The sequence below is a fragment of the Erythrolamprus reginae genome, chromosome 2 (genome assembly GCF_031021105.1).
Source record: "Erythrolamprus reginae isolate rEryReg1 chromosome 2, rEryReg1.hap1, whole genome shotgun sequence".
Taxonomy (NCBI): Eukaryota; Metazoa; Chordata; class Lepidosauria; order Squamata; family Dipsadidae; genus Erythrolamprus; species Erythrolamprus reginae.
The window spans coordinates 61,361,326-61,385,111 of NC_091951.1; positions in this window are offsets into that span (position 1 = coordinate 61,361,326).

The following is a 23,786-nucleotide window of genomic DNA, read 5'->3' on the forward strand; positions in this document are numbered from 1 at the left end:
GGGTTTTGCCCTGTGTAATTACACAGGGCAAAACCCGAACTCAGAACAATATATATATATATTGTTGTGGTTCCGTCTGAGGCCCCTCCGGGAACGGCTGACCTTCTGTCGGTTTCCAGCTCAGAGGGAGAGGCTGAGGAACAGGAGGTGCAGACAGACGAGGAGGAGGAGGAATCCCAGGCTGAAGAAGAGGGAGGACAGCCAGAGTCCCACCAGGGGGAGCTCTCCCCAGCAAGCAGCCTGGATTCCTTAGAGGAAAGTGCACAAGCCATAATTGATCTGCGACAACGAAGAGCTACTCAGAGACGGAATCAATTGGCTAAATACTTTCAGCATTAAAGTGGCAACAGCTGGGTTTGGGTGTGGTGCTCTTGGGAAAGGCTAAAAGGCAGACCCACCCTTCCTGGCTTGTGGAGTTTTATCTTTGAGAGTCGTGGGACCTGACTGTGAACTTTGGCGTCTTGGAATCCTGGTTTGTGCCTTTGACTATTGAAATCTTGGGGGGGGGGGGTGCCAGCAAGAAGCTTGCTGTATTGTCTGGACATCAGGACCCTGCTGTACCGTATTATATCCTGTCTGTTGGGAAGAACAGGTTTTCCTCTGTGCTTATTTTTTCCAGTTATAAAATACTTTTGGCTTTTACCAGAGTGTCTGGCTGTTTTTTCCAGTTGGTGTTGAGGTCTGGGGGAACCCAGACAGAACATATATATATATATATATATATATATATATATATATATATATATATATATATATATATATATATATATATATATATATATATCACACACACACACATATATACTCCCTTAATTTTCAAATTCAGCAAAAAGAACATGTGACATATATATATATACAGAATATAGTTGTCGGCTATGAATAAATTAACTGCCTTGAAATGGCCCTGGGTTGGGCCTAGAGGCAAAAAGGAGCTGTGACGTTTCTTCAATATACCAGGGTGATCCGACATAAAAAACAGAAAGAACATATAGGCCGTCCCTGGTACAAAGCTGAAGGGATCAGATCTGGTGGCCTAGAGGTTGATTCTCTGCCTTACAAGGCAAAAGCTGCCGGATCAAATCCCAGTAAGGGGTATGGCTAGCTGATGAGGCCAGAACAAGGCCGAAATAGTGCTATTCTAGTCTCCCTTAATTTTAAAAATTCAGCAAAAACATGTGATACATACAGAACATAGTTTGTTGGCTATGAATAAATTAACTGCCTTGAAATGGCCCTGGGTTTGGGCCTAAAGGCAAAAAAGGAGCTGTGACGTTCCTTCAATATACCAGGGTGATCCAACAGAAAGAACATATATATATACATACATACATACATACATACATACATACATACATACATATATAGTTATTGCCTATATATATATATAGTTATTGCCATTTAGAAATGTTTAGAAATGACAATCGTTAAATGTTGTACCACATGATTCTTGACAAATGTATCCTTTTCTTTTATGTACGCTGAGAGCATATGCAAATTCCTTGTGTATCCAATCACACTTGGCCTATTCTATTCTATTCAATGTATTCTTCAATACCTAAGGCAGTGATGGCGAACCTATAGCACGAGTGCTTGCACACAAGCCATTGCCCTAGCTCAGCTCCAATGTGCATGTGTGTGCTGGCCAGCTATTTTTGGCTTGCACATTTTTGGTTTCCAGAGAGCCTTTGGGAGGATGAGGGAGGGTGTTTCTACCTTCCCCCAGCTCCAGGAAAGCTTTTGGAGCCAAGGGGAGGGCAAAACACAAGCCTACTGGGCTGACCAGAAGTTAGAAAACAGGCAATTTCTGGCCTCCAGGGGGCCTCCGTGAGGTGAGGGAAGCTGTTTTCACCCTCCCCAGGCATTGAATTATGGGTGTGTGCACTCACGCATGTGTGCCTGCATGCACGCTCTTTCGGCACCCGAGGAAAAAAAGGTTCACCATCACTGACCTAAGGTATTCACTGAGTGGGGCCACTGTGTAAAACTGATCTACTTGATTCATGGCTTATATTTCACTCATTTTGAAACGAAGTATGAAGACTAATTTTGATATGAGGGACAAAGCATTTTCTGGTAGATACATTGTAGATTCCATCAGACTTGAAATACTGGGATTAGACAATTTACAACTACGTCACCTCCAATTTGATCTAAATGTAGTTTATAAAATCATATACCAAAAGGTCTTTCCTATTAATGACTACTTCACCTTCAACCGCATCAATACACGAGCATATAATTCAAATTAAATTACAGAAAATACGACTTCAGCAATAAAGTGATCAATGCCTGGAATGTACTACCTGACTCTGGTTTCTTTCCCAAACCCCAAAAACTTTAACTGTAAACTGTCTACTATCAACCTTTCCCCCTTTCTAAGAGGTCTGTAAGAGGCATGCATAAGTGCACCACTGTGTGTACCATCCCTGTCCTACTATCCCATTTTATCATTACTTTTTACTTATGTTATGTTTATACAACTACTACTATCCTGTATTTGTTTGAGAAACAAACAAACAAACAAACAAACAAACAAACAAACAAAAGAAAATAAAATGAGCTAGCTATGGCTATGGCTATGGCTATAGCTATGGCAACTGTGGGAGATGTTGAGGGAGAATTTATTTTTTTAAAATGTGGGGGTACATTGATAGGCATATACAATTTCAAATATCGCCTACCATATTAATACAACTCTAAAGAAAAGGGATTATTTTCATATCAATTGGAAATTGCAATTGTAGTTTTAGTGAGATTTTTAAAGGAAATGTACATTTCATTTTCTCGCCATAAAGTCATCTAACTATCCAGCAGGTATACAGATGGCTAGTTGTTAGGCAGATAACAAAAATGAAGGAAAATATGGCAGCATTGTATGATTATGGATACGGGAGACTGTCCTAAGAACAAAACCTTTCGGTTTTAATTAAGGCAGAAGCATATGTTGTGTATTTGCCTGTAGACTATGTTCCATTAAAAAGATAATTTTAAGTGATAAATGGCTGATGAATAGCTACTATATAACACCTTAAAACTATGTTAATTGATATTTTCTAAAATAAATTTTCTGAAAAGAAGTTATTTGCCTCAAAATTAATTGAGAATGGGTTTTTTGGGGGGGAGTTCCCTTTAAGTCATTTTTGCCTTCTGGTGACTGCTTGGATAAACACCTGTAATTTGTTGACAAGATTTAGGAAATTGTTTGCCATTGCCTCCTTTCTAGAATTGAAAGAGAATGATTGGCCCAAGGTCACTCAGTTGGTTTTGTGCCTATGATGGGACTCGAACTTCTAGTCTGATGTCTTACCGACCATACCAAACTGACAGTCAAAGATGACATTATACAATCTTTAAATAAAATCCGGAACGCTCAATAAATGACCAATGTGTAATGTGTTCACTCCTCTTTTCCAAATGTTAACAAGCCACTGTAATATTGTTCTATGAAATATTTTATGATCAGTGTTAAGTGTGGTGTGACAAAGCCATGAATCAATCAAAAATATAAGCTATAGATGTTAGGATGAAGGAGGCTGTATATAATCATGTAACCAGTTTAGTATTTCTTTCTATCACCTTTACACAGGGCGTGGGTTCTATTTACCTTCCCTACTTGTTCAGGATCACATCGGAAGTGCACATGTCCACATTACTCCCAGGTTAAACTGGTCTGCGCATGTGCAGAGGGTTATTTTTGCACAAATTTGGCTCTAGTTGATGGATTTTAAGCTGGAGGACTGGTTTTGGGGTGTGTGCAGCTACTGGCAGGAACCCACCTCTGCCTTTACGGCCTTTATTAGAAGGCTGTAACCTTACATCTGAAGTCTTTAAATTGTTCTGTTTGTTTATGAAAGTGACTCGAGAAGTTTTTAAAATCTCTACATTTGGATTCATTATTGGATCATGAGCTATTCTTGAAGAATTTATGCTTCTTTAAATAAAACTGAAGGGTTGTTGCAAAGATCTTTCCCTCCAAAAGAAATGTCCAAAATGTGTATAGCCACAGGATGCTATCAGAGGTTTGGGGAAATAGAATGGTTGGTTTTCAGACCGACAAAGATTCAGAAGATTGTTACATAAACAGCTGCCTGGATGCTTCTCTATTTTCAGTGAGGGGCAGGAGGAAAACACTATCTTCTTGCTGATTCATAGGAAAATTGCTAAAGACAGAATAATAATATTATAATGCTTTCCATACATAACATTTCCATAATATGTTACCTAGTCCAACAATTTGCAAGTTTTATAAGGACTTATACACGGGGGCATGACATAATGTAACATCTGCTGTAGTATTCCTTGTGTAGGTCAAAGGTCATATGGTTGGGCAAGCCCAGATGTGACACAAAGCCACACATGGATGCTCAGTTCACATTACACTGTTAGCATGAGGCTTTACAATCACGGAATTCTGGGTAGGCCTGGGAAAGTTCAAGCCTGGGGAACGTCTAGCCTATAGCTAAATGTAACAGGAGTGAAGTGCTTGCTGGCACCATCAAAGCACATTCTTTGCTTACTGCCAAGATACTCCTTAAAGTTCCCTACAGTTTGTCCTTACACCTGCAACATTAACAATGCTGGATTATTCATTGTATGCACGTTACCACATCATGTAAAATGGCGCAAGTACATAGCTGAAGTAGTGTAAGTGATATTGATATAAGAGAGATGGCTGGGAAAATAAAGTTGCTGATGATTCATGGATTGATTTGCTCATGGAAAATAAAGTTGGCTTCATTCTCTCCTTCATGGTCCCTGCCTATCTTTGAACCCTTCTCCGCTCTTCAGTCTGTATCTCTGTGCTGAAGGGAAAGTGAACTGTACAACTAATTCAAATGGATCCATAGAAAGAAAAATGAAATTCATTATCATTCATAACGCGTCTAAAACTCTGAAATCCAAACAGTTACACTTAAAAGGTAGGCTTTGTTTTCGTACGAAGGGTGGGCAGCTGGAGTGAGAAACCCCCCAAATCAGGCATTGGACACAATCCAGTAACAATTTTCTTTCCTCAAGTGTCTTCCTAGATTCCACCCAGCTGTTCTTTTTGCCCTGAGGTATATCTGGGGGACATGTTCAAGCATTCCTTGGTGTAGGAAGGTGACTTTCTGCATTAGCTGGAAGCTGTACGCTTCATGGATACTCTGTTTCATAAGGCAATTTCCCTTCCTGCCTTCTCCCTCACTGTTGGCCTCTTTGTGGGCATTGTTATCCTCCTCTGTGGCTGTTTGGTGGCCTTGCTAGTTGAGCCTCTTCTGGCCTTTTCCTTTGGTTGCTGGATCTTCCTAGCCTTGAGTGGCCCACTGCTGTTTTTACCTCTGCTTGTGCAGCTGCAGACCAGTATGTTGGCCAGCTGTTTTACTTGTCCTTTCACTCTCCCTCTGCCTTCCCAGCTGCTCAGCTTTCAGATTGTTAATAAGAAAGCTGTCAGCTTTCTCCGGTTTCCAAAAGGAAGAAATAGCATCAGTATGGATCCAGATGAAGGCAAAATCCCATCTCTTCTTTCTTTGTGGCTGCAATTGTCAGGTGGGAGTCCATTTCATAAGAATAAAATATATTTTATTTATTTATTTATTTATTTATTTTTATTTATTTATTTTGTCCAATACAAATGGAAAGTTAAGGAGAATAAAAAGTAAATATCAGGGAAGGGATAGAAGAAGAGATATGAGAATAGAATACATCAATGAAGAGTAGAGGAAGGATATATGGATGGGAGAAAAGATATATAAAATATAGGAGAGACAATTGGACAGGGGACGGAAGGCATATATATTCAGAAGAGATTTATAACAGTGTGAAATTACTCCTGCCAGGTCTTCAATTGGTGCCTGCCTTCGTACACAGTAATTCGAGGTCTTCCCAAGAACCAAGGATATTGTAATGTGTCGTAATCAGAGGTGGCTTCTTACTGTTTCGGATGGGTTCTATAAAACTGTTAGTAACTTGGTGGCCTGGGTTGCTGGAACCAGCAGCAACCCAGGCCTGCCATGCCACCTTCTTGTTTTTTCCTTCTGCTCATACACAGCTTTTTTTTTTAGTTCTGTGCCTGCACGCATCTGCTCAACGCGTCCCTGAGTGAACCAGCTCTAATAGAATCTGGAATCTACCCCTGCATCAATGCCGTAATATATTATTATTGTAGTTGATCATAGATTTAGCCAGATGTTTAGACTGGTTTTGCATTTTTAGTGTTCGTCAAGTCCTTCCCAAGGAACTAGGACAGGTAGTTGTTATTTGATTATGTTAAAGGACAGATAGTTGTCAACTTACAACAATTTATTTAATGAGTGAAATTACAATGGCATTGTAAAAAGTGACATAACAGTTTTTCACATATTACTTTTGCAGTATCCCCACCATCATCATGTAATCAAAATTCAGATGTTTGGCAATCATTTTTTATGATATCTGAAGTGTCCCGGGATCATTTGATCACCTTTTGTGGCCTTCTGATAAGCAAAATCAACGGGAAAGCCAAATTCACTTACTAACTGTGTTACTACTTTAACAACTGCACTAATTCACTTCACAGCTGTGGCAATAAAGGTTGAAAAATAGAGCAAAACTCACTGTCTTGCTTAACAACAAAAATTTTGGGTTCAATTGTGGTCCTAAATCAAGGACAACATGTATTGCACAGTAAGCTGTGTCACGCTGAATATTGACAGCCCCAGAGACATTCTAAGTCATTCAGTAATTAAATAGTTAACAGTGTGTTATTGTATAAGCTCCACCCATTATGATATAAAATCCTGCCATGTCATCATACATGCATCATTTCCTTTCTTCTTGAAAAACTCCATCTTCTCTCTTTGTCTTCAACAATGTAACACGCATAGAAAATGCCTCTGATAGGCATTAGCTATATTTTGTTATTTTCTTAATAAAAGTAACTTCGTTTGAAAGCTGTTTCTCTACTTAAATCCATCGACTCTCAGATTTGATTTATTGTAGTTCACGCGGGCTATAATTTATCTACTAAATCTGTCAAGCTGCTCCAAAGAAAGCTGCCTTTTGCAATGACTTATGGTGATATTTTTTTCATTGCCAATGGTATTCAAGTGGTGGTCAGATATTTTGGGATTGCATCAAAGCATCTATTACCATTGGTAGTATCTTGCTTTCCTTTGCTGCAATCATCCAACTTCTATTTATAGTTCTTTTTATATTGTAATTTTCTCCAATGCTTTCTCTTTTGTTCCTGTGTATTATTGTATACATAATAGTGTGACATTATAGCTGCCAGTTCTTTAGCTGCTGTTGGCTTTCATGTGCATCAAATTTTTCCCAAGAATCTAAGAAGTTGTAATTTATTGGCATAGTTAGTATATGTGTGAATCCAAGCAGTGTGGTCTCTGTAATTGACTGAATGGAAATTTTGCCAATGTGTTGATTATCTAGGTTCCGTCCAAAATTTTTGAGTATGGCAGTGGCACTTTGTATGTCAGTAATCATTGGGATCACCATGGGTGGTTTATGCCATAATCTTTCAATTTTGATTTTCAGATTTTGATACTTTGTGAACTTTTCCAACTCTTTGTCTTTTATTCTACAATCCCTTGGTATTGCCACATCAATTATCCACACTATTATTACTATGGCTGGTTGCACAGTCAGCCACATTTTTAAAAAATGTTTTAATGTAACTTCTTAATGGACTGACTAGAATTTCATACTTTCAGTATGTCTTTTGGCCCTGGAGGCAGTAGTTGATTTGAAAGGGTTGTGTTTTTTGAGAGATATCAAAAGCACAGTACTACTAATAATCTCTCTCTCTCTTCTCCTGTCTTTTCAATCAGTATACCCATAGGCATCAGTTTCTAACCATGATAACGGCAACATGATGAAATGTGCGATGCAGTGTCACTACACAAATGTGATTCTTTTGTGCTTGTTTTATAACATCCTGCTTAATAAATAAAGGGTGGAGTTTTCATTGTAAGATTGTGACACTCATTTTGTCAATTGGCTTCCCTTGGGTACATTTTTGACTGGGGCCCAGAATAAATTACTATTCCATTCAGAATTTAAGGCAGGCTGGGGTTTATAGCTGGGCTTCAAAAAATCTGAATGAATGTTAAGCTGTATCTCTTGGCTGCCATCTAATGGCCATTGGGTTTTCTGCAACTCAAGAGGCTAGTTTTGAGACTCCACTGTTTCAAATTTCTCAAGCTCTTGGTGATACAAAGTTCTCGCAAAAACATATTTAATCAGATTTATAGAAAGGGAACAAGTATTCAGTTACAGAAATCTTGGCAGCTGGATATTGGGGGTCAAGTAGATTCTCCCAGTTTCATCTTTTGACATTGCACAAATGAACAATAGTGAAATAACTGCAAAGCAAATATACCCAATTCTCACTTAAATCTTTCAAGTCCTCCACAAGCATATGTGTCATGAAATGAAGAGCTCTTAGGGCAGTGATGGCGAACCTATGGCACAGGTGTCATAGGTGGCATGCAGAGCCATATCTGCTGGCACGCGAGTCATTGCCATAGCTCAGCTCCAAAGTGCATGTGTGTGTCGGCCAGCTGATTTTTGGCTTGCATGGAGGCTCTGGGAGGACATTTTTGGCTTCCAGAGAGCCTCTGAGGGGATGGAGGAGGACGTTTTTACCCTCCCCTGGCTCCAGGGAAGCCTTTGGAGCCTGGGAAGGCTGAAACAAGAGCCTACTGGGCCCACCAAAAGTTGGGAAACAGGCCATTTCCAGCCTCCAGAGGGCCTCCGGGGAGACGGGGGAAGATGTTTTTTCCCTCCCCAGCCATTGAATTATGAGTGTGTGCACTCACACATGCGCGATAGTGTGCATGCATGCTCTTTTGGCATTTGAGGAGAAAAGGGTTACATTTTACATGTTTCTTTTCTGATATAGACCATTGGCCAGATGGTTAGGTCTATCTATCCTGAAGAGGGTCTAAATAATCAGCTTCCTTTGAGAGTTCCGGGAGCTGTAAGTATTGCTGCCTTTGCAGACGATACAACAGTGATTGGACTCATTCGAGACAATGATGAATCCGCATACAGACAGGAAGTTGAATCTTCGGAGAGGGGCGGCATACAAATCTAATAAATAATTATTATTATTATTATTATTATTATTATTATTATTATTATTATTATTATTAATTAACTATCTTGTGGTGTGACCAGAACAATCTAGAACTGAACACACTCAAAACTGTAGAAATGGTGGTAGACTTTAGGAGTAACCCTTCCACCCTTCCACTTCTCCCAATACTAGACAACACAGTATCAACAGTAGAGACCTTTAAATTCCTAGGTTCTATCATATCTCAAGACCTAAAATGGTCACCTAACATCAAAAACATCATCAAAAAAGCACAACAAAGAATGTTCTTTCTGCACCAGCTCAGGAAGCTCAAACTGCCCAAGGAGCTGCTGATACAGTTCTACAGAGGAATCATTGAGTCTGTCATCTGCACCTCTATAACTGTCTGGTTTGGTGCTGCAACCCAACAGGACCAACACAGACTTCAGAGGATAATCAGAACTGCAGAAAAAACAATTGCGGCCAACCTGCCTTCCATTGAGGACCTGTATACTGCACGAGTCAAAAAGAGGGCGGGGAAAATATTTACTGATCCCTCGCATCCTGTACATAAACTGTTTCAACTCCTACCCTCAAAACGTCGCTACAGAGCACTGCACACCAAGACAACTAGACACAAGAACAGTTTTTTCCCGAATGCCATCACTCTACTAAACAAATAATTCCCTCAACATTGTCAGACTTTTTACTAAATCTGCACTTCTATTCTACTAGTTTTTCTCATCATTCCTATCCTTTTCCTCCCACTTAGGACTGTATGACTGTAACTTGTTGTGTGTATCCTAAGATTTTTATTAATATTGATTGTTTCTTCATTGCTTATTTGACCCCTATGACAATTATTAAGTGTTGTACCACATAATTCTTGACAAATGTATCTTTTTCTTTTATTTATGCTGAGACAAATTTGAGTCTACGGAGAGGGGCAGCATACAAATAAATAAATAAATAAATAAGTAAGTAAGTAAATAAGTAAGTAAGTAAGTAAGTAAGTAAGTAAGTAAGTAAGTAAGTAAATCAACCAACCAACCAACCAACCAACCAACCAACCAACCAACCAACCAACCAACCAACCAACCAACCAACCAATCAATTCCTTGTGTGTCCAATCACACTTGGCCAATGAAATTCTATTCTATTCTATTCTATTCTGTTCTGTTCTGTTCTATTCTATTCTATTCTTTTTCACTTGTGTGGCTAAAAGCTAGAGACAAGCCTAGCCGATCAAATCAACCAGATCAGAAATGCATTCTTTTTTTTTAATTTTAATTTTTTTCAATTCACATATCAACAAACATTTTTAACAGTACTGTGTCATATGTTTCATACGGTTATTTACATTTATTTCTATACAACTTTATTTCTCTGTTCTCTATTATACTACTTATTCCACACCTCATAAAATTCTATTTCTTCCTTGCCTTTTGTTTCTAATGTGAGCTTAGACATCTCGGTATATTCCAGGATCTTATGCATAATCCTTTCATTGCTTGACGTATTTTCAAATTTCCAACATTGAGGCGTATACAATTCTTGCTGCGGTTATTATGCAAAACTCCACTCACTGCCAGAAAGGGTTAACAAATTCAGAAAGGATGGAGCTTTTACTCACTCAAATGAAGACAGAATCTATCAAGCAAGTAATGGTGTGAACCAATCCAGGGAATATATCTGCTTCTACAAAATACAAGCAATGAAATGGATTGATGAAATATTATTAAATGCTTCCCCAGCACCTGGTATTGTACAATGGCCTTAAAATCAGTGCAGATTTAAATGGATTTATTTTTCAGAGACCTTAATGGATCTGAGACAACACTAAGGCACTGGTTGGGAACTCCAAGTATTATGAAATATATAGAATCTTATATGCTGTGTCATAGAATAAGCCATGAAGGTCCCATTAAATAAGCCAGGAGCACAATCAGTTATGTTTTTGCTATGCTTTATTACCTATTCTACAAGCACACCAGTCTCATCCACTTGTACACTGACCCAAATAAAAAGAAAAGTAGATAGGGAGAGATAAAGAGAAAACACCTTTCTTTTCCATTGGCCAAGTGGATAAAAGAAGTTGGGAAATCACGGGAGAATCTCAAGCTTTCAACATTCAATTCTTCCTTTTATAAAGTACTCAAATCATGTTATCTGTGCCGATTCTCAGCATAGATATTAGGTTTCAAACTCTGCTCCTTTCCTTCCAATTTTGATGTGCTTTTCCCCTTTCAAGGATAAAACTCATTTTTTTGGTGCTGGCCCTGTTTTTTGTTTTTATTTAGTTCTGTCTTTGTTTATCAGTTGTTAAGAGCCATCAGGTGTTGATTGTAATGTGCATCTCTCAGCTTTTTAAAGTACAGTGTTCCCTCGATTTTTGCGGGGGATGCGTCCCGAGACCACCCGCGAAAGTTGAATTTTCGCAAAGTAGAGATGCGGAAGTAAATACACTATTTTTGGCTATGAACAGTATCACAAGCCTTCCCTTAACACTTTAAACCCCTAAATTGCAATTTCCCATTCCCTTAGCAACCATTTAGATTATTATTCACCATGTTTCTTTATTAAAGTTTACTTTAAAAAATATTTATTAAAGGTGGACGAAAGTTTGGTGATGATATATGATGTCATCGGGTAGGAAAACCCATGGTATAGGGGAAAAAACAGCAAAGTATTTTTTAATTAACATTTTTGGAAAACCGTGGTATAGACTTTTCGCGAAGTTCGAACCCGCGAAAATCGAGGGAACACTGTATTCCCTTTTAACCTACTTCGAGTAGCTAGAAATAAGAAACATAGAAATAGAAATGGTGTTTTATATCACAAGGGCAACATCATCTACTCAACAGCCCTCAAATGCTTCACTAGCCAATTTTCTGTTGATGTAATCAGAAGACACTCAATGCTTCTGTTCCATTATGAATGAAAAAGCATAGGCTTGATGTGGTTATGTATATAGTGTCCAGTTGGATTCATTCCTAAACTTCTGCTGCAGTCAAACCAAGTGCTTGCTCTTGCGCTTTAAAATTGGCTCAAAAGCTTCAACTGGTAGAGCATGCAGCAGGCATAGGGAATTTTGCACTAGCAACTAGAGTTTCCCATGGCTGGAATATTGGTTATGTCAACAATCAACTGCCACCTAGCATCAAGTCTAAGAGAAGAAAGAGTGAGATTTCTGTTAGGCTTTGTGGGGTGCCTCAGGGCTCGCCTCTTTCTACATGGAGTCACTGTTGTAGGGTGGTGGCTGTTCTGCTTGCAGGCTTCCAATAAATTCCAATTCCTGGAAAATCACTTCTTAGTAACAAAACTCACTCTTTATTTCACTCAAGCAGAATACTTGAATGCAATGCATAGTTAAAGTAGCATATGAAGAAACCTCATTAAGAAACTAGCTCTAACTCTGGGTCTAGGAAGCGTGCCAAACTCAATTCTTATCACATTCCTAGATAACTCATTAATTAAAACATAAGCAGAAGCTCACCGAATACTTTTGCAAACACAAGAACCTAGCACAGAATGTATTTGGAGATAGAGATCATGATTTTTAAGATTTCTTTTCAGGTACACCACAGTTTCTCAGCTCTTCCATGTAACAAACGTTGAAAGTCCACACCCCCATTTCCCACAAACCTTCCTTTATATTGCCTGGAAGTGACATCACACCTCAAAGAGCCAAGGATGTGCATTAATGCCTTTTACTCTGGATCTCCTCTAGCCTTTTTGCCATTCTTCTATAGCATGGATTAATCCAAGTATTTTCCACTAATATGTCTTCCCCACTGTCTGTCAGAGACCAATCTCCCATTGTCACATCAGCCCCCTTAGTCTCTCCCCAGTCACTGTCTGCCTCACTCTCGCTCTCAGCTTCCTCTGGCAGCCCCCCCCCGTCCCAGGATACCCTGAGGGGCCTGGCTTATCCACTTCTGAATCAGGCATGACCTGAGGTGGAGAAGGATCACTCACAACACCAGCCATCTCAAATAATTGAAATAACCAACCAACCAATATAAAAATGTGAAAAAAGAAGCATCATATTTAAACTGAAGTTGGTTGATAAGAGAGAATTCAATTGTTCAAAGTGTCTTCCATCTTATATGAAATATAGATTCTTATATGTTATGGTTAGCTCTGGCCCAGCTCCCACCCCGAGTCCACGGAGAGGGGCAGCATACAAATCCAATACATAAACAAATAAAAATAAATAAATGTGCAGGTGGATGTGGGGGAGACATCCAAATGCCACAGGCCTGTTTTGCTCCCAATGGAATCTGCCGATGAAGCCTCCTCTGACCAAGGAAGCATGAGTGACAGGGAAGAGGGGAGTTTGGCAGACAGCCCAGGAGGAAATCAATCATCTGTATCATCCTTGGATTCTGAACATGCGTAGAGTGATGCATAGGAGTCAACAACTGAAGGATTATTACAAGAGAAAATGAGGCCACCTGTGGTTGGGTGGGGCTCCAGTAATTAGGGCTGCTGCTATAAATAGCAGCATGTGGGTTTGGCCATTGTGAAAGAGTATCTGATCACATTTCTTCAGGAATCATGTGTTGCAGTTTTCTGGACTTTGGTTGTTGATTTTTCACACCTTTGAAACCAAAGCAGAGCAACTTGTGTGTGTGTCTCACTTCGTTGGAAGAAGAAGGGGTGTGAAGTTTCTTCACAGCTGCTAGCTAAGAACTTAATGACTGATTAAGGGAAATTGTACAGACTACCCAGTTGTTTTTGGACGAGTGTTCTTTGCAATACAAAAAGAGTGCTTAGTTTATTTTGAATTTTGTGATAAAGAGCATTGTTTTGAATTTTCAAACGTATGTGTGTCTGAGATTTGTATCCTTGAATTTTCGGGAGGCTTCTACCAGTGAGCCTGGCAGAACACTTATATAACTATACTGAGTGATACGTTTGGGCAGTTTTTGCCCAGTTTAACCCCTGGAATCTGACAGCAATTAAAACATTTAAACTGGGAAGAATTGGGATTAATATTCTGTAGAGTGATGCCAGCAATCTGCGAAACCACCAGTGCTGCATACGAGGTCCAAGAACATCAGCCTTGTTGCCTGGGTAACCAGGGTTTTTCTCTTTCGGTACCAGCCAGTTCCATACTTCCTGAAGCAGCACAAGGAATGATAGATTTAAAAACGGTAGGGGAACAATGGCTAAGTAAAAGGTAAGCCTCTCCCCACTCCTCTCATAACAAACAACATGATCACAACTCCTGAAATGATAACTTTCCTATTCAAAACCCCAGAAAAAATTAGAGTGACTCCAAATGACATATTTATCAAATGTAGTTTGAGTTGAGATAATGAGCTAGTAAAAATGGCAGTACGCCATTAAGAAGCAAAGAAAAACTGATTCTCCTGGCTTCCTATCTGTGTACCTTTTCACCTTTTGTCATATCTGTGCTGAGAGAAAGAATCTGGAAGTGTTATCTTTTCTTTGTTTGGAAGAAGGAGGCTTAAGTAATGGTCAGTGGTGGGTTGTAAAATATTTTGTCACCAGTTTGTACTTGTGTGCACTCTCATTCCTGGAATGATGTAATCCTTCATCATTTCCTCCATATTGATGAATTCAAACTCTGATGCAATCTCTCAGAGGTTAGCTACAAAGTAATAAATTTTTTACCTTCTCGTTGCTGGTGATGGTGAAATACGTTGCAGCTGACCCTCCCGGTTGCTGAGGGAATGTAGTGTTCCTTGACTGCTGTTTGTAAGGTCATCCATGATATGGATGATTTATTTATTTATTTATTTTATTTATTTATTTTGTCCAATACACAATACATATTGAAGAGAATAGACATGAAGTATTATATATAAAAAGAAGATATAAAAATAGAGGAAAAGATATATGAGGGAAGAAAAGATATATGATACATGAGATAAGGAGAGACAATTGGACAGGGGACGAAAGGCAGGCTAGTGCACTTATGCACGCCCCTTACTGAACTCTTAGGAACCTGGAGAGGTCAATCGTGGATAGTCTAAGGGAGAAATGTTGGGGGTTAGGGGTTGACACTACTGAGTCCGGTAATGAGTTCCACGCTTCGACAACTCGATTGCTAAAGTCATATTTTTTACAGTCAAGCTTGGAGCGATTAATATTAAGTTTGAATGTGTTGCGTGCTCTTGTGTTGCTGCGGTTGAAGCTGAAGTAGTCATTGACAGGCAGGACGTTGCAGCATATGATTTTGTGGGCAATACTTAGATCATGTTTTAGGCGTCATGATGTCTGAGGGAGCCACCAAGGTCTGAGCCATTTTATAGCTTGGGCTCAGTAGAATACTGGTATTCTCTGTAGAATACCTGGAAAATATCCGTAACTGGAGAACCAAAGTGGGAAGGAATTATTACTTCCGTACCAATATTTGGATTTTTCCAGGATCCACGACTCTTATTTTTGGCTTCTTTTTATGTTACTAGAATTTCTGAGGACCATTTAAGAGATCTCTAGGGCTTAACTCTACCAGATGTTCATGCCTAGCCAACTCAAAAAGTAATTTACCTAATTCTAAATATACCTTCTTGTCCAGAGCTGACTTCCAAAAGTTGCAAAGATTACATGAATGATCATAATTTGGTGAATTCCCAAATGGAAGCATTTTGAATAGCAACGAAGATATATCTTTGGCTTCCATAGCAGTGGATGGAATCTCTTTCGACACTCTTCTGCAGCCTCATTAACTTATTTTATAGCAATAATAGGTCCCTCTCAGACTAAGTGCTGGGAGGTGAATTTTAACTTTTTAAAAAAACCCTCACAAGCCAAAACACAAGTATACTGGCATCTGAATTGAGCTGTGCAGTTTTATGTCAGAAAATTTGGAAGAAATAATCAACAAGTTATGGGAAGACAAGTATTGAAGCAGCATGTACTGGAATACTCGCTTTCAGATATCTTTGCAAGCCAAAGTTTGAAATGTTTACCACTGGGAGACATACATTAAGAAGGCTGCAGGGCACAGAATCACTGAAAAGAATTTCTTGTTGAATCAGGGATTTTTGATAATGGAAAATAGATGGATATACAGGTTGGTTCTTATGCTATCTAAAAGCTGCCACTTGTCACTCTTTAACTGTACTTTTACCATTTGTGATTTCTTATCCTCACACAAAGGAGAATGGTCTTTTTAAAAATAGTTTAGAGAAATTGAAAATACTTGAAAAGCCAAGTATTTTAAAGAAAAATAGATATGCATATGTATTTGAACTTGGCATGTGTGCGCAGTTGGGCATTTAGATGAAATACTGTATCTCTGTATAAGCTAAGCAAGTTTGATGCTATTTTTTAAAATTTTCACTGAAGCTATTGATTCCTAAGAAACTGATTGTGGGCCTGTATTTTACCTGCTCTCTTTCTAGGTTGTACGATCTCGTTTAGATGAATTGTAGGAAGATATATACAGAAGATACCCTACTGAAAGAGTATCTATATCTATTTATCTCTATATCCATCATCTCCATCTACTTCTATCGACATATCTAAACTATACAAAATACCTTACTCCACCAGACTTGAAATTCTTGGTTTAGACAACTTACAACTCCGTCGTCTCCGTTCCGATTTACATGGATTTATACCAAAATGCCCTACCTGTTAATGACTACTTAACCTTCAACCGCAACAACACACGAGCACGAAATCGATTTAAACTAAATGTCAACTGCTCCAAACTTGACTGCAAAATATACGACTTCAGCAACAGAGCAATCAACGCCTGGAATGCACTACCTGATTCTGTGGTTTCTACTCCTAACCCCAAAACCTTTAACCTTAGACTATCTACAATTGATCTCTCCTCCTTTCTAAGAGGTCTGTATGGGGCATGCATAAGCACACCATTGTGCCTGCCGTCCCTGTTCTATTGTCTATTTTTTATCATTACTTATCTAATTTTTATATGTACAAATTATCACCATATAATTGTTTGACAAATAAATAAAATAAAATAAAATAAATAAATAAATCTACCATATTTTTCAGACTATAAAATGCAACGGAGTATAAGATGCACCTTAGTATTTGGGGAGGAAAATAACAAAAAAGCTGATTGGTGGCTGGATCAGCTTCCTGAATGCCCCAATCAGCTGTTCCCAGAGGTGAATTTTAGAAATAGGTTCATTGGTTGTGAGCTCTGCACCTTGCTTTTCCCCTCCTGCCTCTGAAACCTCCATTTCAGAGCCTTGTTTTCTGAAGTTGCCTTTCAGAGGCTTTTTTCACCTCTGAGAGGCTGGGCAGGGCTACATTCAGAGTACAAGATGCACCCAGATTTTTACCCTCTTTTTTGGAGGGAAAAAGGTATGTCTTACATACAGTGTTTCCCTGATAATAAAACCCTGTCTTATTTTTTTTTGAATGCTGAAATAAGTGCTTGGCCTTATTGCCATGCACTGAAAAGCCCGATTAGTCTTATTAGGAGATGTCTTATTTTTGGGAAAACAGGACACAGAGACAGAGAGAGGGGTGGGAGGGAGGGGGGGAGAGAGAGGGAGGGAGAGAGAGGGAGGATGAGAGGGGGGGGGAAAGAGAGAGAGAGAAGGATTTTGTGGTTCTCAGTTTTCTGTCCTAATGACAGTTTTCTGTCCTAATGCCTACCCAGCTGCTGGCTGGGTAGGCATGGCTGAGGGGTGGGGGTGTCATGTGACTGGATGGGAGTAAGTGATGTCAGGTTGGCCACACCCACCCAGTTTTTGTGGCTCCTGGTGGTTTTTTTTCCTGTGGGAAATGGGCTCTTTGAATATTTAAGTTTACTGACCCCTATTCTAGTCCAACCCCCTGCTCAGGCAGGAAATCCTATACCACTTCAGATAAATGGTTATCCAACATCTTCTTAAAAACTTCCAGTGTTGGAGCATTTACAACTCCTGGAGGCACTGATTAATTGTTCTAACTGTCAGGAATTTTCCCCTTAGTTCCAAGTTGCTTCTCTCCTTGATTAGTTTCCACCCATTGGCTGTTATTCTACCCTAAGGTGCTTTTCTTTGCATCCTAGGAACAAAATATCTGCCACTACCTACGATTGAACTCAACCTTCTGAATGGGAGGCGAGACTCCTGGCAATTGCCTGGGCTAGTCCAATTGCCTGAACTAGTTTTCTTGGCAAGATTTCAGAAGTTAATTATTATTGCCTCCTCCCTAGGACTGAGAAACAATGACTGGCTCAAGGTTACCCATCTAGTTTGTGCTTGAAGCAGGACTACAATTCCCAGTCCCACAGTTTCTAGCCCCCTGTCTTAACCACTACCATAATTCTGACTCTTTTACACTCTACCTGCATCCTGATGTAGAGTCAAGCAAGCTTTTAGAGATATGGCAACAATTTGCCCTTTGTGAGTGAAGTTGCTATTTCTTTGACTGCTAAATCTTACTACTCTTCTAACAAACTTGGCCTCCCACCAAGGTCATCTCATTGTGTAGACAAATCCTCCAGGTTTCCCCTCTCTTTTCAGCAATCTTATCTTTATCAGCATTGTAGCTTTGGGCCATTCTCCAACTCGTAACACTCATCAGACAGTGCAAAAAACTGTCCAATCCTGAATTGGTAGTCCACTATCTCCTTGGTTGCCAGAGATTATTCCACTTCTCCTCCAGTTCTTCTTCTAAAAGCTGTTAGGATAATTTAAGACTTTGCTTCTTATGTCAGCTCAGCATCTGTGACTCCTATCTCCTGTGAGAATTCATCCAATAGAAAAACTAAACCAAGCTCTACTAACAAGCAAACGTACAACAAAACATTTGTTTAGGTTTCTTCATGATATATGAATAGTCAGCAAGAAACCATGGTTGAAATAAGTTGTCAGAGCTTGAATTCAGGTACAACCGTCATGTTTCCTGCATACCTTGTGAGTCATTGTTTATAATGAAGCTTAGTCACATATATAAAAGTCTAAGCATTTACCATTTCGTTGTCAGCTATAATCCTTGCTCTATTTATCTCCTTTGCCTTTCAAAATGCCTTCAAGACTACCTCATTTCTTAGTTGGCCAGACATGTCATGGGTAGTAATCTTATTAAATAATAGGTCTGGAATGTTTTTAATGAAGTCAGTCCTGGGACAGTCAAGATCTGTGACTCCGTTCCAAAATATGCTGAGCTACAAAGAATTGTTTAAACACAAGAATGAAACTGAAAATATCCTCCCATCCCTACTGAGTCTTATGAAGTGCTTGCTGACTTTATCCCAGCTCATTTCTCAGCATCAACTGCATTCAAGGCAATACAGGTGAAACTCTAAAAGTTATAACAGAGCCTGTGGAAACTTTTGCATCTTATTTGGAAACCAAGGACCCAGTGTATGAAGGAAGAATGGAGAGGCAAACACACCAAGATGCTTGACGTTTTGTGAAGTTTCCGACAGTTTGTGTTGATTTGGGGAGCTAGGTCTTCTGCTGGTGTTGGTCCACTGTGCTTCATTAAGTCCAGGGTCAATGCAGGCATCTACCGGGAGATTTTGGAGCATTTCATGCTTCCTTCTGCAGATGAGCTTTATGGGGATGCTGACTTCAATTTTCCAGCAGGACTTGGCACCTGCCCACACTGCCAAAAGCACCAAAACCTGGTTCAATGACCGTAGGATTACTATACTTGATTGGCCAGCAAACTCACCTGACCTGAACCCCATACAGAATCTATGGGGCATTGCCAAGAGAAAGATGAGAGACATGAGACCAAGGGTGGGCTACTGCCTGGACAGGGAGAATGCAGTGGGGTAGCGAAAATGGAGCTCCACCCCAGAGCACCCAATTTGCACTGAAAGATGTTGGGAAAAAATGCAGGGCATCCTGCATAAGCCACGCCCACAGTGTGGTAGTAAAAATTTTGATAGCCTTTCACTGCATGAGACCGAACAATGCAGAAAAGCTAAAGGCAGCTATTGAAGCATCCTGGTCTTCCATAAGATCTCAGCAGTACCACAGGCTGATAACTTCCATACCATACTGCATTCAGGCAGTAATTGCTGCAAAAGGGACCCAAACCAAGTAATGAGCAAGTATGCATGCTTATATTTTTCAGAGGTCTGATATTTTTCCATATACAATCCTTGTTTTATTGTTCGCATGTAATATTCTAATTTTCTGAGATGGGGGATCTGGGGTTTTCATAAGCTGTACCCCATAATCATCACAATTATTACAAATCACAGCATATTACGTTTCAACATTTAAGTTGCATTACTGAAATAAATGGACTTTTGCATGATATTCTAATTTTTTGAGTTTCACCTGTATACAAGAGCAATTCATATGAACAATATTGCTTCAACAACAAAACATAACAAATAACAAAACTCAAATAGATTTTTTGACATCATCTGGAGAATATCAGATTCTCAATACTTGATAATTTCCCCCTTCTTCTCTTTCTCAAAACTTAGCTGCCATTGATTTCTGAAATTTAGATAGTGAAACTATTCCAAGCTTTGGGTTTCACTTGTAAGACACTCAGGATTTCAAATTGACAAAATCAGGAAGATTACAAAATAGATTACATGGAGATAGAGACTTTTTAAAAAAAGTACTGTATGTTCTGCAAAGGACTTGCATGTATATTGGTGTATTCAACAATACATAAATAAAGTAACTATTTAACTGCATTATATTTTGACAAGTTGAATATTAGCTTTTGGACAAAGAGTAAAAGTAACAAGTTATATTTAACTATACATGAATACTGAAAGAATATTTGGAATAATAAATTTTGTGATATCTAAATATTCCTCATTTTAGTAGTACAATGAAGCAGTACTACAATGAAGTAATACTTGAAGCTCTCAGAATAAGAGATATTATATTATGTCTTGTCACGTATACAAGAGTTTACACCAGTAGTGGGTTCTAAAATCCATTCCTACCAGTTTGCGTACGTATGAAGCTTCTGCACATGCGCAGAAGCATCACCAATGGGTGTGTGGAGCCTCCCGCTGCAGGTGTTACCAGTTCGGAAAACTGGGCTGAACCGGGAACAACCCATTTCTGGTTTACACAATTTCCACCTTTGAAGGAACATTTTGGAAAATGATAGGCAAAAGAATTCAAAGATAGTTCCAACAATAATAATTGTACCTTGGGCGCGATTCAAAAGCATCTGGAGCACCACTTGGACATTATTGGCATTGACAAAATCACCATCAGTCAATTGCAAAAGGCAGCTTTACTTGGAACAGCTTCTGTACATCTCAGAGCTTTAGGAAGGACTCGGTCAGAGGACAAAAATGTCAAATCAGTCGAAACATCTGGCTGATGTGCAACCAACCATGACAATAATAAAAACAGCAGGCCTGAGCTCAGTTTCTAGACCTGACACAGTGTGATCAGTTGTCCATGGAAAAACCTTCAGCAATTATGCTTTCATACCAAATTGGTTCAAGCTCTAGAAGAACTTTTATTTATGGAACAGTCAGTAAGTTTAGAAATACTAAATCTTGGACAGATGTTAGGTTGAATGGAATTCTTCCTTCATGATTCACAGAATGAGCAAATACTGGATATTCCTTGTTAAGTTGCCAAGCTAACTTTGAGTGTGCAAATGAATTGCAGACTGCTCTGATGCAAATTAATGCACTTGCCACGGAAAGAAGCAATTTCCCATCCAGTGAATTTCAAACTCAGTAAGGTATGGGAGAAAAACTTCATCTTAATGTAAATAGTCCCAATAAAATACAATATTAAAATACAGTACCCAAAGTGCATTCGACTCACACTAAAAATACAATATTAAAATAAGAGAAAGCAAAACAAAAACTTCCCCATTAAATTGCAAAATAATTATAGGATTGTTAATCTGTGCAAAGGGCCTTCCTAAATGAAAAAAATACAATATTAAAAACTAAAAAATACAATATTAAAAAAAAAGAAAGCAAAATAAAAAATTCCCCATCAAATTGCAAAATAATTATAGGATTGTTAATCTGTACAAAGGGCCTTCCTAAATGAAAAAAATACAATATTAAAAACTAAAAAATACAATATTAAAACAAGAGAAAGCAAAATAAAAACTTCCCCATCAAATTGCAAAATAATTATAGGATTTTTAATCTGTGCAAAGGACCTTCCTAAATGAAAAAATAAAAAACAAACTTCATGCTTCAGTCCTTACCAATATTGATAAATCAGCTTTGTACAATCACAGACACTGACCAAAATGAATCCAGAAAAGTTTATTGACCTGGGATAGATTTGCAAGCTCAAATTTTGCTTCAGCAGTTACCACTGCAAAAGAGACAAGCTGCTTTTGATTTTATGGTACAGATTGCCTTGTTCACAGCAAGAAACTTTTTAGATAATAAAAAAAGAAAAGTGAATTAACATTCTGGCTGGCATGTTTCTTGTCTACATATGTATCTCCTTGGTTTGGATCTAGGCCAACATCAATAAAGGAAATACTATAATACTGGGGTCTGGTATTTTTTGTTTTTTCAAGGATTTTTGGTGAGTATGCAAATTTATGATTTGTGTATTTTTAATGGTGTGAAAAATTATTAAACTATTTTACACTTTTGCACATTTCTGAATTCTGTGCAGGCAATCCTGTTTAACATTAATGTAAAGCTGCATGCTGATATATTTTACAATGGCACCAGTACTGGGTTCTAAAACCCATTGCTACCAGTTTGCTCGCTCACTCGGATGACACTTCTGTGCAAGTGCAGATGTGTCCTGGGTGGGTGAGTGGAGCCAACCACCCTGGCACTATCGTTTCGGAGAACCGGACCAAACTGAATGGCACGGGTTCAAATGAAATGTGTTCATTTGGCCACCTGCTCATGATTGCTAACCAAGTCCAGAATATTAAAAGAGAAAGGAAAACCAAACACATGTAAACTTAAAAAATAATTAAAACAGATAATAAATTCTGGTCTATTAACGGGGAACATTTATGTAGATAATATATCAATCATTTTATAGCTATAGCTTGCAACAATAGGTAGCGCTAGCATTTTTCCCCCACTTCCCTTTAAACTTACGTATACATTAGTATCCTTTTGGCCCAATGCCTAATGTTTACAAAGTGATCAATATTTTAAACACAATTTTAATTAGATCTATTTCTTAGCATCTTTCTTTAGATGACAACATATTTCAAACCTCACTGACACCACAAAACCACATTAAGTAACTATGTACTGTATATGTTTCTCATTTTTCTTATCCACTGTTATAACCATTGTAGGATCTACTTCCACAATATTTGTTAAGTCACCAGTAGAATAAGTCTACTCCACAAATTAATTAATTAAATTCGACTTCTATGCCACCCAATCCCAAAGGACACAGGGCGGCTTACAATAACATAAAAAAGATACAATAAAAAGAAGTCAAATATAGGAGTCTAAAACTATTAAAACCCCGTTAAAAACCCACAACTCAACTATCCAATCAACATACATGCATACCACTCAACACATTTCAGCAATGACAGGTGTCAATTTCATGGCCACCAGGCCTGCCATCAAAGCCAGGTCTTTGCGGCCTTGCGGAAGGCCAGTAGGGTGGGAGCAGTACGGACATCAGGGGGGAGTTGGTTCCAAAGAGCCGGGGCGAAAACAGAGAAGGCCCTCCCCAGTGGCAATTTGTAATCTGATATAATTGCTAAAAACATTCTTTAAAATGTTGACTGTACTAAACCACATTTTAAATCAGTCTGATCAATTCTTATTATTTGCAGTAATTATGTTCTATAAAGTTGCTGCGAACATTGAATCTCGGAATGCGGAAAC